A 14,867-nucleotide genomic window follows, 5' to 3' on the forward strand; every position below is an offset into this window, starting at 1 on the left:
ATGGTCACCATCATCCAAAATTTTCCATTATGCGTTCATGATCTTGATATACCCACAAACTTCCATCATTCCATGATGAAAAATGCTACTTAATTTTATGATGTTGAACCATCAACAAAAGTTTGATTCTCATAAAACAACAATCCATGATGATCCGTGATGGTTCCAACTGTACATTTTCATGATAATTTAATGGGAATTCCTGCTGGTTCTCAGGAATATACCATCAAAACAATGTGTTTTTTTAAATGTTGGACCATCATAATTTAATCCGAATTCCTACATTGGGATGATAGTTGTTCATGATTGTTTCTGCATTTGATTTCTAAAATACTATGATGGAAATTCGTGATGGTCCATAATGACACAACAAGGCATTTCCGTGATGGTTTAATAATAATTCCTGTTGGTTCAGTAGGAATATACCATCAAAATACATTGTTTTTGTATGTAGGACCATCATAAATCCATCCGAATTCCTACGTTGGGGTGATGGCGGTTCATGATCATTCCAACATTTGATTTCCATGAAAATATGAAGGAAATTTCTGATGGTTCAACATGAACAAACGATTCAAACAAGTTGTTATTCTTATGTTGGATCATCATAAATCAGTCAGAATTCACACATTGAGGTGATGGTTACTTATGTTGGTTACTATAAGAAACATAATGGTTCATGATGGAATTATTGATGATTAACAGCAGGATAATGTAGGTCCGTCTATGGAAAAGTATCAAAAATTTTGACTTAGGTGGTGTTTTCGCCAATGCCTGCGTTAATGTTGTCGGTTTCAAGTTAGAGCAGTTCTCGTGATGGGGGTCTTACTGTTTAATTTCATTTTGTTAAAAATACTTTTCCTCATTTTATAGGTTTTTTTTCATTCCAATCTCTGCCTATCTTGTTTCTCATCATTTCGTGAAGCAGCATGTTTCGTTCTCCAACGATTTACGATTATAGTGATTTGTGCTTGTATAATTGTGTTCTATCACCTTCTAACGTATAACCCTCACATTGTATATACATAAGTAATATAAAAAATAATCAGTCTATTCACACCGACTCCCCGGAAATCAATGTTTATTTTTGATTGCTGTTTGGTAATTTCAATGCAGTTTATGAAATTTTAACATTTTGAATATGATTTTATAATACGCGAATTTTAATTCATCACTTTATACTCTCAAATAGCGACAGTTTCATTGAAAAACCACTTTGTTTCTCTGTACCTATTTTTGGTCATTTCCAAAATAGGTACAGAAAAATAGGTTCAAGGTCAAAATATCACATTTAAGAAATCACTCTTTTTTACCCACAGTCTGCCGATTTCATCCGCGACGCTTTCATATTTCCTTAGCAGCACATCTTGATTGTTTTTGTCCATTTCTGACTGATTTAGTTCCGATATTTTGATGTATGATTGGATATTAGTACGAGACGCAATTTGGAATTTAAGTGTTCACCTCGAGTTGTGAAAATCGCGTTTTGAAAGTAAATCTACGTCATTTTAATATCTTTTTTGAAAATGTTTTTTGAAACTTTTCTTAAATCTTTTCAACATAATACGATATTCGAATTTTAAAGTAATGACAGTCTAAACAACACCTTCTAGAAAAGAGAATGCTTCAGCGCGGGTAACTGTAAACAAGAAATTTAATCCTTCAGTAGTCTTAATGTAATGACATCTTTCTTATTTTTCATCCATTGCGCAGTTTATGTTCGTTACGTCGGACTACTAAATTAATCCGAGATGAGGCATTCTTTCTTCTTGAAGTTGCTGGTCTAATACGCTTAAATAGCGACTATCACATGGTGAATCCATGTCGTTTACTGATCATTTCCTCATGGGTCTTAAAATTGCAATTCTTCATGTGAGATTACGACACTTGAATTTCGAATCCCAGTGAAACCATTTAACACCACTTTTGGGAGGAATACTTTCCATAGACTTTGTGTTACAGAAAACCTTTAGGAAAGATCATTAAAACCTCTCCCAGCGTCTCTCTCCAATCATCTGCACCGAATGCGGAAAAGATCAAATAAGAAAAGACAAAAAAATATCAAAACAAAAAATTAAAAAAAAAAAACAAGTACAGATTAAAATGTATTCAAAATATTGGTGTGAGGCTCTTATTTAGAAAGCTCTTTTTGAAGATACAACCTCATGTTGCAGTCAGAATGTACTAAAGACGATGCTGTCAATGATTAGCTTTCAGAGTTGAAAGTTAAATTAGAAAGAACAGTTATCTTAGAAAACATTTCAAACCAAAAAAAAACCTCCTCTCATCTTTATAAAAGCTAATTAATTTTTATGATTTAAAATTAAATGCAAATTTAAGCAAAAAAGCAATTTTTTATTTATTAAAATGGTTTTATCATTCGTAATTGGTAAATTTGCTTTTACACATAACTATATCAGTTGGGATCATTTTTATAGTAGCTAAATTTTATTCTTAGATTCATCTTTTCATGACGCCAACAGAAGTGGCATTTACGCACCAAGAAAAGGACATTGACTAAAATTAAAATTGTTGGCGAAAGATCATGTACAGTCCGCAAAAAAAAAAAAAAAGATATCACCCTGAATAACTTTCGTTCTAATGATCGGATTTTCACGAACTAAGTGTCAATCTTAATGGTTCCGGGGGGTGACTTCAAATATGCTAATTAATTAGTGCTAACTATTAATTAAGTTACGAAATCAGACACAAAAGCGTACTTTCTCTGAATAAACATATAATTTTTTTTGCATATTTGGATTTCTTATCTTCAAAATATAGGGAGTAGCCGTAATCTGGGAAATGTGGTCCCCGTAGTTTGGTCAGGAGAGCGATTCAAAGTTTGGTCCCCTTAATGTTAAGTTCGTTTTTTGCGTTTTCAGTCATATTTTAAAAACTAATGAAGCAATTCAAGAAAAAATTGCACCCACTCATAAAACTCATTTACCCAAAGATAATTTCATGAAAAAAATAATTTTTAATAATTATTTATTATTTTTTATTATTTCATTAAAGTGAGGATGAATTATAAGGTAGGGATTTTTTCATACCATCTTAATCTACATATTTTTCAATTAAAAAATCTAAAGTTTCTATTGTTTTTATTTATTAGAAGATGAGAAAAATTAAAATTAATTATTTCAAAAAAAAACAATTTGGCGACAATGAAGAAATGATTTAATGGGGCGATTAATATTGAAATGTGATAAACTTAAGAGGAACTTGACTTAGCGCGAGTGGCGTAAAATTTCATTCATATTTTTTTCGCTAATAATCGTTTGCTAATCTTTTTATTTTTATTTTTTTTAAACTATAAAATACGATATTTCTTTTTTAGTCGTCTGAAATTCTATTTGCTATTTAGTAAAGAAATTTTAATGAAACATTTTAATCAAGGAACGTCGAGTTTTATAAAAGCATGCTTGTGATAGAATATGATTATACACCAGATTTTGCTTATTTAATGTGATTATTTTTTATTTTTTAGTTTTTTTTTCTCAATAACTGATGCAATTTCTATAATATACATACGTATGAATAGATTTGGAGTAAAATATTTATCAATTTCTTGAATATATTTTTTATAAATATTAATAAAAATACGTAGTCAACATTTTTAAGCATATCTCACATGATTGCAAATTTCTCAACTTCTTATATATCGTCTTAATCTTAAAAGTAATTTTTTAATCACCTGTCCGGAAGTGTTTCGCAGAACTATTTTACCAACTATTTAATTAAATTTTAACATTTTTAAAAATCTTATTCTTTACCCTACTACGTTTATTATTTCATCATTAATAAACTAAAATTTTTTTTAGTACTTTAATTTAGGTTTTCTATAAAGTAAAGCTCCTTTTTAAATTATAGTCAAGTTTTTCTTAAAAGAATTATTGTCTGCTAGCTAATTAAACCTTGTTAAGAAATTAAAAACTTTCTGCTGTTTAAAATTATTTAATGCAAAAAAGCTGATTATTTACTAAGCATACTATTTTTTTCGAAAAAAGAGTATAAATTATTGATTGTCTTTTTTTGTTTTGTTTCTTGTGACTTCAACATAGATTATCTAAAATAGTGTTGATGTTTTAGAAGTCACTACAAAGAGTATACAGATACTGAACATAAAAAGCTGTCGAATACGTAGCCAAAATTTTTAAGCGTCTTAAAATATCTCAGCATCTTAAATGTCGTCCTAACATCTTAGTTGTGAAATTTAATTATCTGACCACGTGTGATTCACTTATTATTTCATTATATCTTTTACTCTTTCTTTATGATTCCATGTAGATTTTTTCCCGGATAATATACTAAACTATTTTGTTTAATTTTTCACTTTAGCACGATTCCCAAGATATTATTGTAGTATAAATTGTTATCAGGAAAAATGCCTTATTTTGTTAAGAAGGAAATTCCAAGAATTGAAATTTATGGTGAATTTGCGAATGTAAGTTTCAGAATGTATCGAAAGATGAGGATGGTATTTGCTAATCATCTTTATCCAAAGAAATCCTTACCTCCTAAATATCTAGCAGAATGAAGCGATTTTTTAAACAATGAATCTTACAATATGCAACATATTATTTCAATATCTTATTCTTAAACATAATATATTTCAATGTTTTTAAAATACCACTAAACATTCAGCAATTCCTTGAGATATAGAAAAAAGAAATATCGTATATTATAGAAAATCTTGTGAATGCGCATTAGAATAACTATACAATATACATTTTATTTTTCAAGCACTTTTTTTTCTTCAAACTTTCTTGCTTAGAACACTCGATTAAAGCTGTAAAAATGATTATCCCTAAAATTTTGTATATAGCCATAATAAGTTATGTTAATTTGATTTTAGTATGAAATCCTCGAATAAGTATAACAAAAACAACATAATCTAAATAATATCAGATAAAAAGTTCATGTATTTAAATTCTAAAAACTTAGAAAATCATAAATAATTTATAAATCGATTCAAATTTTTTTTTTCAAAGGAGATTAAAATAAAAAAAATTTTGCTTTTTGGACAGAAATTAGCTTAAAAATTGTCTACATCCTAGAAACTTTGAGATATTTTCTATTAACTTTGAGATATTTCTATTTAACCTCTCCGAGCAATCACAGAGCATTATTTGATATTTTTTTTTTACAATCGGAAATTGGTTGCTTAGCAACCTAGTGAAATTAAGTCTTCTTCTTTTGAATTAGTCAATGGGTTACCTTAAAATATTAATTTGCGCAGGCGACTTTTTTTAGCGGTTTTCTGGACTATCGCCAAATATGTAAACCTTTATTGTGACCCAATTTAAGATCCAATTTTTTCAAAATTTTGTCTACCCCCCCTAATTCAAGTGTCTGGATTCCAAATTTGTAAAAAAAATGCATGTTTATTCAGAGAAAGTACGTTTTTGTGTCTAATTTCGTAACTTAATTAATAGTTAGCACTAATTAATTAGCATATTTGAGGTCACCCCCCGGAACCATTAAGATTGACATTTAGTTCGTGAAAATCCGATCATTAGAACGAAAGTTATTCAGGATGATATCTTTTTTTTTTTTTCGGATTGTACCTTCGATAACAATTTTGAATTCAATGGAGGTAACCTATAAGAACGAACAACCTTCATCAAAGACCATTTTACTGTGGAACGGAAAATGGTCGCTCCCGAGGGGTTTTACTGTATAAAATAATCACTCTGACGCATTTAATTTACGTCATTCAATAATAATTCGACGTCACCTATTCATCATTTTTCAGTCTATTTTCATTTCTTTTTTAAGATAAGATTCAGATATATGATGTTATTACGACACACGATTAAGAAATTTAATTATCACTTTTTGATATTGCACATGACGGTTTTAATACACATTCAATTCTGTTTCTGTGCATTTTTTATGAATTTATTCATTGCTTTTCGGTCATTTCCACATGATTTTTCGAAATCTCATATTTGTATAAAAATTTGATAAATATAAGGCGAATCACTAGTTTGGCAACAATTTTTCTTAAATTAATATTTTTATAAAGTTGTCATTTTTTTTGAAAATCGTTACCTTTGAGCTAATTTTTTTGTAAATATAACAGCCATAGTCGCCTCACCTCGAACTTAATAGCAAATAGTCCCATTTTAGTTGCTATCAGTGGCTTTATCTTCCCTCTTACGAAACTAAAGGCCAAAACCTGAAATTCCAAAGAAAATAGATATAAATCAAATATTATAATAAGTATTTCAAAGTGCACAATTTAAAAAATTCTCTAAAGAAAATGAGAAAGAGGGTAATTCAAAAGAGATATAGATTAAGTTCTCACTACATTTTGATTAGAATTTTCGATTTTTATCTGACAGGCTAACAAAAATTTGATGGGTTAACGATTTCCCATAAAAGTCTAACGTTAGCAGGGAAAATTCTAATTCTCAGTTTTTTGGATAAAAATAAGCTTAAACTATTTCCATTTTTTTTCGGTATGGAATAACTATTACGAAACAAAGAGCTATTGTTTAGAGGAAAATTTTAATAGTGTTTTCTAGGTAAAATATTAAGCTGAAACTTTATGTGGCCATAATTGTTTTTTGGCAGTAAAGTTAAAGATTTATTATTATTTTTTTTTTTTGGGGGGGGGGGGTCTTTTTACTTATTTTGTAACCTATTCTTGGTGGGTGTTCCAACGCAGGATCGAAAATTTTAGCTAATATTTGTTTAAATCATTTTTTTTCAGATAGGGTAACGATTTCCGAGCATGGATTAACAGTGGCAATTTGAAATTTTTTTTGGGGGGAAATTTCAGTCAACTTGTTTCGTTGTAAAGTTTAAGTGGGCTAACGATTTCCTTAATCGGTTGTAAAATGCGGTTTTAATATTTGAAATTAAAAAAAAAAAATTAGATTTATCAAATGTGTACAAAAAGCTGCTTTGTCTATTATTGTTCATCAATGCACCGCGATGGCTGAGGAGATAGAGCGTTCGCCTTCCAACGAAGTGAACCGGGTTCGAATCCCCAGTCATGGCTGGTCGAAACGAATCCGCATCCGGCTTGCACCGACCACAGTACTAAAGTGAAATATCCTCAGTGGTAAAAGGATCATGGGAGAGAGTACCTTTGCCGTCAGGCTAACCGTGATCAAAAAGTCCTCCACGAAGGTAAATTTCTCCCAATACTTGATCCAGGAGCTTGTCTTCTGGATTGGGTTCAAAATTACAAGGCTACGGAGTTGAACATCAGTAGTCGTAAACCAAAAAATTTGGGTCGGATGTTCAACGACGGTTATAATATTATAATATTGTTTGCAATAGATTATCTACCGTGGGCTTATACAGTCCTAATATTGGCCAAACTCTAAAGGCAATATTAAAAGTTTAAATTTTTAATCAATAATTAGCTAAAACTTATTTTAGTTTAGAAATATTTTGGTGACCGATTTCTCATGATTTCTTACAATAGGCTAGCATTTTGAAACAAAACTCAAACTTCTGAAATTTAGCTGAAAACCAGTTTTTTTCGTAGCTTATTTTGGTGGAGGGGGTAGGCTGAGAAAATTTTTTTAGCGAGTAAACATGAGAGGCTCAATAAGATAACAGTTCTAAATATAATTTGTAAATTTGGTAGAAAAATTAACGAAAAGATGTAAGCAGGTTCACTGACGAAAAATTTTTGTCCTCAAACATGGGATTACGGAATAAGTTAGTCCTTAGGGGCTAACACTACGTAGTTAAACTTTGAGTTTGTTTCAAAGTGTCAGCATTTGTAAAAATTAACTAAAAGCCGTTTAGGCTGTAATTTTCATTTTGGTTGAAGTTTTTTCTTAAGCAATATTATATAACGTTTTAGGGCATCACTCGAACTTGTGGCGTCAAGGACAAAAATTAATAAATTTTTCTTGATAATTCGATTTTTTTTAAACTTCTGATGATAATTTCTTTTGGTCTTGAAATTTGTTGGCGAATGGGCTCACGAATATATTTTTGATAGATTAACATGGACTAACTATGTCTTAAAACGAGCATAAATTTTGAGGTAAATTTTAATCTTATGATTTTTACTGTCAAAAAGGATATATATAACTTGGTTTTGCCAATCTATTTTTTACCCGTTTACGGAAACGATAATTTCAGATGGGTTAACACAGAGGTGACCAACACGTGCCATAAATGACACATGAAAGCAGCAAAATAAAAGGCAAATCGATAACAATATTAAATTTTAAAAGGCTTTTTTTAAAAAAAATATTTCTTCGTTCTCTTTTTTTTCAATCTAGGAATATGTCTCAGTTTCCTATTGCTCATATGCAATACACTTTGTGAAAACCAACATCGTTTATCACGAACTAATGAACATTTTTAAAAAGAATAACTGCTGGCAACTTCAGATTCATCACCGTAGATCGAAGAAATGACCAATAACTTTTTTTGCCTAGTGAGCAAACGAAAATATTTGGTGAGTAATTTATTTTGAACAATGGACTAACGTTTCGAATCAAAATTCAACTTTTGATTTTTAGATTATAAATTAACTGAAACTTCATTTTTACTACAATTTGTCGGGTAGTTAACAATGTTCCAAAATTTATTAACTTTTGAATTAAAATTCAACCCGGAAGTAATTTAATCAGAAATTCGACGTGAACCGGGTTCCAAATCCAGCAATGGCTTGCACCGACCACTGTTTTGACTTAAAATATTCTCAGTGGTAGACGGATCATGAGTTAGAGTTTCCTTCTGACGTCAGGCTAACCGTGAAGGTTTTCGAGGTTTTCCTCTCCATGTAATGCGAATGCTGGTTAGTTCCACCAAAAAGTCCACCGCGAAGGTAAATTTCTCCCAATACTTGATCCAGGAGATCCCTTGTCTTTCGGATAGTTTTCAAAATTAAATGGCTATGGAGTTGAATATTAGTAGTTGTAGGCCTCAAAAAAATTGAGTCGGCTGTTATGAAATAAAATATTTTATTTATTAATTAAAAGGTGCACTCAAATTTTCAAGAATTCAAGATTCCACTCAGATTTTTAAGAATTTTTGGCGTAAATAATTTTTAGGATACAATTTTTTAATGGATCTGATGTATCGAAAAATAATAATTAATTTTTATAAAGAGTTGTACTTAATCAGGGTGAGTTGTCAAATTCTTCAACAAAAAATAAGTACCTTTTAGGTACTTTTTAAGCACTCATAAATTGTTTTTAAGCACTTTTAGGCAAAATATTACAATTAGGATACGCGCACTCATAATTTTTTCATTCATATTGTTGAAAGTTCTTCATATATTAACAAAATTCAAAATAGATTTAAAAAGTGACGTGACCATGATATAATTGACTGACTAGTTTCTGACAAAGAATTCTTCTCGTGATTATATTAGCCACCATAAAAGCAATTTCACAATTTTAAATACATTCAATACTGAGAGAATCATTCAATTTTTTTAAATTTATAATTACTTAACACAATTATGTAAGAAAATTTATTCAAAATTATAAATAATTGAAAGATTATCTCTCTTGCAAAATGCAGCACAGTTGCTCATGAGAATGCAAGCATCCTTCCCACCGAATCCAACTCAGTATTCGAACCCGCAAGTATTTCATAAAATGCTTTCATACACTAAAGACCGATGGTAGGGTAAACGAACCAGTGAAGGAACACACCTTAGTGAATGAACATTTCATAAATATTTTCTAAAATTAAGATTTTAAACGTTTTTACTTAGATTGATCGGTAACAGTAGCCTACTACCTAACAATAGGAAGTCATCTAACAATGCATTTGGTTGCCTAGTTATATAGTCTTCTCTGGAAAATTTTTTGAATTTGTTAGTATCTGTTCAGCGCCTTGTTTCTATGACAAAATTATAAGGTCAGTGTTTGTATGTATCCGTTCAAAGTGGTATTAATTGCATATAATAGTTCTGTTTTTATCACTGTGAAGAAAGAAATTCAAAATATGGTTATTGAAGTTACGTTTTATTTATTTTAAGCATAATAGCATAAGCAAGTACTGAGATTAGGGGATGTTTATTCACTAGATTACCAAGCGATTAAAAACCAATGAATGAACAACTGTTCCTTTACTAGAATTTTTCCAAGTTAATGAAAATAAAAATAAAAACTTTAAATTTTCATGTACCTTTAGTCATATTATACATCAAAATCATGTTAAAAATACAAAAAAAAACTTCTAACCAGTGAAGGAACAGGCATGTTCCTTCACTGGGAATAGATTTCTCAGTGAATGAACAGTAGGTGTGAAACATGATATTACATGGCTCTGAGATAATTAGTAGTTCTACGATATAGAGGACACCCTGTTAAATGCTGTAAGAATAATTTCTAAAGTAATCTCATTTCAAAATGCTAATTTAATTGCTAAATTTATGGAAAGAGTTATAATCATAATTTATTTATAATTTTATCTTAATAAATGTAGTAGTTAGTTCCATCATACGTTAGACAGCTTAATAAACTATATTGACTTATCGAAAACTAAATATATATAATAATAAAAGCTTGAATAGAACAGTTCTTTGCTGGGTTTTGGGCCAATAATTAGCTAAATTATTATCTTAATGTGGTCCTTAACGTCATGACGGAAACGGGTCATGACGGAAAAACAGCCATCCAGGTGAAAAATGGGTGAAGCTTTTTTTAAGTCGACATCCACTGATAACTCAGTGCAATGCGAAGATAATTTCAAAAGGCAAAATTTCCCTTTCTTAAACTGAGAATATATTCGAGAGTGGTTTAAAGAACTTTAGACGAATCTTAAGGAGGGAAGTAGCCTTGGCATTCCTTTAGAATGTAATCGCATCTACAATGCGAACGAAACGGGAATTGAATACTGCCCTTAAACGGGAAAAATCTTTGCCCCTAAAAATTATAGGAATTTATATTCTATAGTTCCTAGGAATTAAAAAAAGAACAACAGTTTTGGCCAACATTTCAGCTAGTGAAAAAAAAAAGTCCCTCCATTGGTAGTTTTTCCTTACTGAAGAATTCCTCGAGGTATTACAGAATCAGTTCCTGCTATATATTTCATTGGAAAAAGTGATTCATGAAGTGAATCGATGACCACAACAACATTTTACGAATATATTGCAAATGCTTTTTTCTACCCATGGCTAATTGAAAATTCTATCAAATTCCTTATTTTACTTCTTCTAGATGGGCATAAATCTCATATCAATTTGAAACTGAGAGCAAGTTTTGTTTATCAAAACAAATTCTCTGGTTTAGCTACTACTAGTCTATTCTAGCCTTGTGATGTCTTGAAAAGAGTCGTAAAACAATATGTAGAGGTAATTTCACACCCATTTTTAATAGGCTATTGAAGCATCAACTGATAAAGTTAAATTGCTTTTATAAAATGTCGTATTTTTCCATTTGATGCTGAAAACGCTGACTTTAACAAATGCATGCAAGACAGACAAAAAGAGTTAATGAGCAAGAAAGCTTATCAACAAAACGTATATTTCGATAAACGAGAACTTCGAGTAAGGATGCACTATTTCTTCCGAAGCTTGAGAATGAAATCTCACAAGATACGTTGCAAATTTTTAAAGGAACATTGACAGAAGAGTCTAATATCCCTAATATCCAATAGCCTGTGCTTTTCTAAATATGGAAGAATTTATTGCAAAAAGAACATTTAGTTAAGTCAGATTTTGGGCACTGAAGCTGAAAAACTAACATTGATAATGAATGTATCTTGAAAACAGATTTTGAGATAAGTCCTCTTGAGGCATTGTTAGTTGCAAAAACTATTCGTTCCATTAGTAATCAAAGTCAGAAAATGGTGAGTACTGCTGAAGACCCACAAGATATAAGTGAGTGAGAGATGGATTTTCTTCAAACTTAAACACCTTTTCCCATCAATTATCCAGTGAGAAATTTTAGAAATAGTACTGGAAAATCAGAAGAAATTTCTAAGATACATTCACATTAGTCAAATATTTGGAATAAAGAGGAAGATCAAATCAAAAGAAAAAGAAATAAATTACCTTTTGCATTAACTTCAGAAAATTTAAAGAGACTGAAAGAGCTGGAAAAAAAAGTTAAAGCAAGAAAGTATGAAGAGAAAAAAATATTTAAAAAGATGAAAAAAAGCCTAGAAAAATATGGGGAAAAAGATTTAACAAAAACGCGATAAAATATAAACATTTATGATTTAGACTCGATTATTAAACTGAGAGAAAGAAAAATATTTTTTTTTTTTAATTCTGTATTCAACCCTATTTTACTTTCCATTTCATGACTAAAAAAAAAGAAAAATTGTCTACGTTAACTGTGGTTAGATGTTATAATTCCAAGAAAAAATTTTGTTTTTAGACATTTGTTTGGCTTATGAATTCCTAAAGAGCATCGAAAATTCTCAAAATTAAGTGCTCACTCACTGGGAAATTTAGTGTTCATTCACTGATAAGAGCTGTTCCTTCACTTGGTCATCTTACTACTTATTATTTGAACAACCAAAAGCTTAAAACAATATTATGTAAGTTCACAAATTTTTTGTGTGCATAATTTGCATTTAATAAGGAATAAGTTGGCACTGTCATTTAGCTAAAATTACAAATTGTGAAATTTAAGGGCAAGATAAGCTTAAGTGTTCCTTCACTGGTTAGTTTACCCTATGTCGAAATAGGTTGTGGCTGATTGAATTATGAAAACGTTAAATAGAACAATATGAAAACCTCGCTTTTTGAGTATTTCGAATCCAAAATTTATATGGTAAAGAAAAAGAAATCTAATTTTGGAAAAGGGAAAATTAGGCACTTTTTAAAAACACCCAATGAAAAAGCACCTTTAAGGTCTTTTGAAAAACGAAAATAAGCACCGTTAAGCACTTTTTAAAAGCGCTACACTCCCTGTTAATGTATTCAATGTAAGACATTTTCTTGATACGGAAGAAAATTTGAGGACGGATATAGCTACACCTGCCTGAGAAAAATCCTAATAACTGATTTTCGCAGTAGCTGTGACGTCAGGAGCGATAGCACACGATGATGGTCTGGCTTTTTCATCCCCCCCCTTCCAGAATTCTGTTAATTCTCAAGCACAAACTCTTTTTTTTAAATACAATTGATTTCTTTGTAAAAGTGTTTATTTCTTGATTTCATTTTATACAGTCCCTAGCCAAATTATTAAACCCACTATAAGATTCTATACAAAATCTTAATTATCGGGGGGATGCTATACAACTTTATCGTTTTTACGGGACTGTAACCTATTTGCACTTGCTTACGTTCGTGTATCAGTTGGTTAAATTAGACGATATATGATATAAATTCGATGATTGAATAAATTAGACGATATATGATATAAATTCGATGATTGAATAAATTAGACGATATATGATATAAATTCGATGATTGAATAAATTAGACGATATATGATATAAATTCGATGATTGAATAAATTAGACGATATATGATATAAATTCGATGATTGAATAAATTAGACGATATATGATATAAATTCGATGATTGAATAAATTAGACGATATATGATATAAATTCGATGATTGAATAAATTAGACGATATATGATATAAATTCGATGATTGAATAAATTAGACGATATATGATATAAATTCGATGATTGAATAAATTAGACGATATATGATATAAATTCGATGATTGAATAAATTAGACGATAAATTATGTAAATATAGAATATTTATTATATCAGGAATGATGTAATTTTAGTGTAATAATTAGATGCACTGCAGTTTTTTAATAATGACATGCTTTGCATGAGTTTATATGCAATATTCTTATATTTAAACATACGTGCATTGGATTTTCACTCAGGAAATTTTTTATATACTTCCTATTTGTATTTATTTTTAACGTATTGCATAAAAATGTTAACCATTTGATACACGAACGTAAACAAGGGTAAACCGGTTTGAGTCGCGTAAAAACAATAAAGCTGTAGAGTATCACCAGATAATTAAGATTTTACATAAAATCTTATAGTGCGTCTATTAATTATGCAAGAGATTACATATCGCAAATTTTTAATGCATTTAAAAAACAAAATTCACTAATGACAAAAAAATTAAATTTTGTTTACTGATTTCGGTTGAATAAAAAGATGCAATAATTTTTTGGATTGTAAAAATCACATGTACGTCTCATGAAAAATTTACTAAGTTTTTAAGTTTTAATGAATGGTGCAAACGTCTGTAGGTATGTGATTTTATCTGTTTATGACTCGTATGTTAAAAATATCTTCTTTTATACATTAAAAATTAACAATAAAGCGTAAATATTTTCTAATAAGTAAATTCTAGGTTGAATACTTGCAGGTTTAATAGAAGCATAACTTTAATATAGAAATGATTTTCTTTCATATATCGCAAATCTTCAATGTAAATTATTTATCTAAGAAAAAAAAGTTTTTGCAGTGTTGTTTGAATTGAATAAATAAGATGTAATGTTAATTCGGATTGTAAAAACCATATGCAATATGTATAAAAAAATTAACAAAATTTTAAGTACTGCAGTATGGTGCAAAAGTCTGTACGCATGTATGAAATCTGATTTCATCTGTTAATGCCTCATGTGATAAAAATATCTTATTTTTATATTATATTAAAAATAAACAATTAAGTGCAGATATTTTCTAATATGCGAATTCTGGGCTGAATAATTGCGAATTTTCTTCTAACTTTAGTATTCAACCTTGTGTGCATATTTCATTACTTTATCAAGAAATTTAAAAAAGATGATATCTTACGACACGTACACAAATATGTATAAAAGAAAACACCTTATTATGTTATTATGTTTAAAATTACTTGCAATATATATATATATATATACAGTACCGCTCAAAAGTATCAGTGCACCTAGAAACTTATAAAAAAATGGCAAAA

At 29.6% G+C, this 14,867-nt stretch overlaps 1 protein-coding gene across 4 annotated transcripts in view; it reads right to left on the bottom strand.

The window, feature by feature from the left end:
- Positions 1–14,867, bottom strand: part of LOC107441641 (coatomer subunit gamma-like) — a 139,750-nt gene that overhangs the window by 12,016 nt on the left and 112,867 nt on the right. For 3 of the 4 annotated variants that reach the window (XM_087154734.1, XM_087154733.1, XM_087154732.1), the window contains one exon: positions 6,101–6,181. The gene's annotated coding sequence lies outside the window, so the exon portion shown is untranslated. Of the gene's footprint in view, positions 1–6,054; positions 6,182–14,867 lie in introns of all 4 variants that reach the window. The other variant, XR_015430317.1, reaches the window with a different exon arrangement.

Source organism: Parasteatoda tepidariorum, chromosome 11 (assembly GCF_982258835.1).
Source record: "Parasteatoda tepidariorum strain Cologne lab strain chromosome 11, Ptep-v5.0, whole genome shotgun sequence".
Lineage (NCBI taxonomy): Eukaryota > Metazoa > Arthropoda > Arachnida > Araneae > Theridiidae > Parasteatoda > Parasteatoda tepidariorum.